The sequence below is a fragment of the Vicia villosa genome, unplaced genomic scaffold, assembly GCF_029867415.1.
Source record: "Vicia villosa cultivar HV-30 ecotype Madison, WI unplaced genomic scaffold, Vvil1.0 ctg.000025F_1_1, whole genome shotgun sequence".
Classification (NCBI taxonomy): Eukaryota; Viridiplantae; Streptophyta; class Magnoliopsida; order Fabales; family Fabaceae; genus Vicia; species Vicia villosa.
Genome location: NW_026704957.1, coordinates 549,653 through 555,652, shown reverse-complemented (window position 1 = coordinate 555,652; position 6,000 = coordinate 549,653).

The window sequence follows — 6,000 nt, the reverse complement described above, 5'->3', positions numbered from 1 at the left end:
TATATATATATATATATATATATATATATATATATATTACAACACTATCAATCTATTTATAATATATTAAATCAGATACACATATTTTTACATTAGCATGTTAATTCTATATATATATATTATAAATAGATTGATAGTGTTGTAATATATATATATATATATATATATATATATATATATATATATATATATATATATATATATATATATATATATATATATATATATATATATTAATAGTGGCGGAGCCAGGAATTTTAGGCAGCCTGGGCAAAAACTTTACACTATTGATTATTTATCTGTTTTAATTTTTACACCCTATTTTTACTAATTTTACCCCTAATTTTGCTCCTGATTTTATCTAAAAATCGACTATTAAATTAGAGGGAGTATAAAGAAAATAGGGGTTGAGCCCGGACGCCTGCCCGGGCTAGCTAGGCCTTGGCTCCGCCCCTATATATATATATATATATATATATATATATATATATATATATATATATATATATATATATATATATATATATATATATATTATATTACAACACTATCTATCTATTTATAATATATTAAATCAGATACACATATTTTTACATTAGCATGTTAATTCTATAACTTTGATAAATACTATTTTTTTATATTTTTATTTATAATATATTATTTATTATTGTCTTGGGATAATTAAAATTCAATAAATAATAAATAAAAACTAGTTAACAATCGTGTATCACATTTGTCACTCTAGTTTCATAGAACATTCATTTTTTACTTTATTTAAAAATATTATCTTTTGTCTTGCGAGTGCAACCGATTAATATAGTTTTTATAAAATTAAAGACTGAGCCATTTGAAACTAAAATAAAATAGACTGAAATAAAACGAGAGGAACTAAAACTCTTGAGAAAGCTAACTGAACCGAATATGAAAGATTTACCGTATTTAATTTCGAACGTAGCTGACTCAAATGATAGGAGGAAAATTATTTCATTGGACATTAGAGAGAATGTCTAAATATATTGGAGTCAACTTATCAAGACAATAATTTTATTATTTAAATATATGTCTAAATATGATATTTTTGATGTCTTTGAATTCTTATGTAAAGAAATTTAAGACGATGGAAATGATAAGGTTATTAAAGTCATAAGTTATAATGACAACGAGTTTAAGAATGCAAAGTTCTATGAGTTGTGTGCTTCAAAAGGAATTCGTCTTGAGTTCTCTTCATAACGAAATGGAATAATTAAGAAAAAGACTAGGTCATTACAAGAATCAACAAAAATTATGCTTCATGCTAAACAAACTGCCTCAAGAATTTTGGGCTGAAGCCATGAATATTGCATGCTACATCAATAACAGGGTAAACTTAAGAGGAGAAATTTCACTCACTCCTTATGAGTTATGGAAAGGAAAGAAGCCTACAGTCAGACATTTTCATGTCTTTGCAAATAAATGTTATATTCTTACCAACAAAGAGTCAATAAGATATGAAGGAATATTTATGGGTTATGCTACATGAAATAGAGTTTATTGAGTCTTTTACTCCAAGCATAAATTTGCAGGAGAATTTCTAAGTGTAGTCCTTGATGACTCAGTCTTTGAAGAGAAGACAAATGTTACAAATAATGTTGGAACATCTCATGTGCAGACTAATGGAGAAGTAAGAAATAAAATTTGCGATCTCACAACCACTGAATCAACATATTCACAACTCAACAAATATAACTTTACTGAAGAGCAACCAGAACAAGCCAAAAAACTGACTCCGATTCATCCTAATAAATGGGACATCACTGAGTTTAATGAGCAAGTATTTAATACTGATGGATGTTTTGCTTAAAAAATAGTTTGTTCTTATGGACCAAGAAGAAGCAAGCATGTACTTCTTGGTTGAATACCGCAGCTGGTTTTAGAGAAAAAAGAGGCTTCTCTAAACTGATAAAACAGATGTTAAGAATGTCAACCGTAATGTCTTAACATTTCATTGTGCTGATCTGAATATTATCAAATATCTAATTCAACATGGTAAGAATGTCAACCGTAATGTCTTAACATTTCATTGTGCTGATCTGAATATTATCAAATATCTGATATCAGATAACTAATCAAGGATTTTGTTGAAGGAAAGATTGTTACTCTGGAACATACTAATAACAAGGAACAACTTACTGTAGTGTTTAAAACAAAGTAGAACATAAGCAATGGAGTTGGAACTTGCACTGTTGAAAAGTTATAGCAATTAGAGACATGGGTGAATGCAACTATAACCGTGTCTTTCCTCTATTTTTTTAGGCTGATAGAGTCTAATCCAATTTTTATGGACAAGGGATGAAACATAAGGACTCTGCAAGACTGTCATAAGGAATGCAGAAGGCTCTTTGATAGGGGCAGGAGATGGAAGACCACCTAAAGGTGATCAGCTTGTGTGTTTCCAACTGCCTTGTGTATTTTCAACTGCTATCTGTGCTTCCATCTGTGCTAATTGTGTTGATTGCTTGCAACATTTTTTGTGTGCTTCCACTTAGTTTACATTTCCTCTATTTTTGCCAATTTTTGGCTAAAAATGGGGAGTAAAGTGTTAGTGTGTTTGATTATCCTGATGTTACAACATGTTGGTTGGTATACATCTTGATTGTGCTACTGCTATGAAGATTTGTAATTATGCTTTCCTAGTGCAACTATTTAGGGGAAGTATGATAATCTATCATGCTACTTGATTGTCCTGATATGGCCTGAAGACTGGAGATTGAAGAATGTGTGCAAGATGTTATGACATCCTGCTAATTGTGAGGCTGTTTAAATAAATCTTCTGTTGCATATGCCTATGATGTGTGAACTTGAGTAGTTCATATTCTGGTATCCCTTTAAGGGGGAGTACTAGTTTTGTAAGACAGAGGGAGTAATGAACCTGTCTGTTCTACAAGCTCCAAAGAGCTTATGTGTAACTATTGTGCAATCTCTGATATATCTTTGCAGTTTGTGTTTAAATTTGCATGCTATCATGTAATGTGTGTTATCTCCAGGATTTAATTATGCTTTGGTTGTTTTAGCCAAAATTTGCCAAAAGGGGAGATTGTTAGTTCCATGATTTTTGTATTGGAATAATTTTGTTAAAACATGGTTCTTAAATGATATTGAACAAGATGTTGTAACATCCTATTTTATTGTCTTAACAGGTTTTGCGGTTATGGATGCGGACAGGTGTTGTGACATTCTACACCAGAACATCCTGACAGTTCAGACTGTTTTTAAACCTTGAAATATTTGATTGAAAAATATGAGAATCATCAATATTCAGATAATCATTACATGCCCAGTCAATCAAGGGATGATTAGGACGAATACTGATTAGTCAGATTAGTATCTATTTTTAGAAAAAGAATTTTTGAGATTTCTTTTGGAAAACTAATATTTGATATTATTTTTATTTGTTCCTAGTTTGTAAAAAGATTTTGCAACTGTTTCAGAAAAGAGAAGATTGGATTCAAATTGAAGTCCAAGTCTGTTCTGCAAGTATCTATAAAAAGAAAACTTGGAAAACCTAGTTGATCATGACTTCTTGTAAGGAAAACCGTGGGAGCAATAAGAGTTGTTGTTTTGGGAGTTCTTAAAGTTCTTCGTGTTTTCTGCTGATTTGTGTAACTCATGTAACTTCTGATACATTGAGGTGGACATGTGTTCTCACTCTTGAAGCTTTTAAGCAAGAGAGTTGAGTGTTGTTCTTGATCAAAGCTTTTAAGCAAGATCAAGTATTATTTTTAGTTAGGGTGCTTAACGAGGTGTGTGACTGTTTTATCACTGTGATGATTGGAAGTGGGATGGAGATTTCTCAAGTCTTGATGTTGATTCCTAGGCAGAAGTAGCACTGGTTAGTGATTAGGCGAGAAGTTGTAAACGGGGGGTTTAACTTTGAACTAATATTGTTGATAGTGTACTTCCTTCATAACTTGGTAACCCCCGGATTAGGTGTTGTTTGCACTGAACTAGGTTAATAATTCATTGTATTATTTATGATTTTGTCATTTACTTTCAGTTTTGATAAGTGTGATGTAAGTCAGCAGATGTTATAACACATGTCTTGACATTGTGTGTTATTAGGACATCTGTCATGACATCTGTTGTCAGTGCTAGAATTTCAGCCACCATCAATGATCTTATATTTCTTTGGAAAGAATTAGGAAAAATGGAACCTCTATATTGACTATAATCAAATTTACTATCATAACTCCAAACATTCCTAATTCATCTAGGTAATAAACTGGTCCATTCAGCCGTCGCACATTCCTAACATAATGTTTCGCCATTTCCACAATTTTTTCACGAGTAAAAGGTTCAATGATGTTGTTATTTTCATCAAATTCCCTAATAATCGCCATCCCCAAAAAAATAGAAGATAAATGAGATGGAAAAGTTTAGTACTTGAGTGTTTAGGTTAGTGATTATGGTGGGTTGATGATGGAAGAGCCAATTTTGAAAAAGAAGCGTTTCTGAGAAGAACGTAGAAAGCGTGTGAAGAAAAAAAAGATAATTGCGATCAAGAATCAAGCATTTATGAGGCCAAATGCATTGATCGTGTAGGATATCATTACCAGGTAGTAGGTTTGCGCCTTCTAGTGGTTGATAGAGCATCTACAACGCATGTTTTGTCAAATCAACTTAATCAAAGGCTTTTAACATACGTTCCTTCTCTAGAGAAACTCATCATAACAAAATAATAAATGCCTCGTGTGCTTATCATGTTTGAGGGACCCACCCTATAATCCTTGCTTGAGGGACTTGCCCTAATCACACTCGCAGGAATCTCCCCCAAGCTATGCTAATGGGACTTGCCCCAATGACACTTGAGGGTATCACCCTAAGCTTTGTTTGAGAGAAACTTCCCTCAGTCCTTATCGAAGATACTCGCTTATCCAATTCTCGCCCAACAAGAGATTGTTTTCTAGCTAACTTAAATCACTTTGCCATTCTCATACCTCGTGCATGAGGGACTATGAACTATTATAACTTTAATTAAGTCATGGAATAGACCAACCATAACCCAATCGACCCAAAAATAATGTAAAGGGTCAGTGGATAAGTCGTGTGGGCGTGACGTGGTGAGCCATGAGATTTCCCGACCCGATCAAACCCATTTAGGTAGGGGTGCTTGACCCAAACCAAAGTTATTGATCGGTAATGTTAGGAGTACATGGCAGAATAGGTATCTCTGTGAAATGGTTGTTATTGTCATTTCTCCGAGGAAGAAACTATTCCTCAAATCAATGAAAGTACAAATATTCTTATTCCTATACCCTAGTCAAACATTTTGGATGAAACTAATTCTTCACCCACAACATGCCCCCCTGGATCTTGACTATAAATATCTCAACCTTTAGAGTTTAGAGGATTCATTCTCTATTTAGATATTCAACAAACCTAACCCCTCCCCCCTTCTTGCACTCTTGGTGCGAGAAAGGTTCACCTCTTTGTAATATCGCAATTACATGTGCTTAGAGAGTAAACGTTTGTTTAGATTAATTTATTCACATTCATTAATTTTGTGAAATTATTTAGAAGAACATGATATGAAAGTAATTTATAATATTATTTATAAGTTATTTTTAGTTTATTTTATTAAAATCCGATAAAATCAATTTATAGTTCATACAAAAATATTTTAAATTTATTTTGTCTTTGGTATAAAAATAACTTATACATAATTATTTGTTATAATAAATATTTATATTTTAAAGCAATTAAGTTTTTATCCTTTGATCTAATTTTTTACATGATTTTTCACTTGAATTGATCTTCTAATCATATCATATCATCATACTAAATTATAATCCTATAACTTCTTCCCTCCAAAACTCCTTATAACTTCTTCCCTCCAAAACTCCCACCAAAATTAATTCACTTATTAATTAATTAATAATTAAAATAAAATTAATAATAATAATAATTATCTTAAATTAATATTAATAATAATAAAATTCATTTACCCACTAACTATTAACCAAA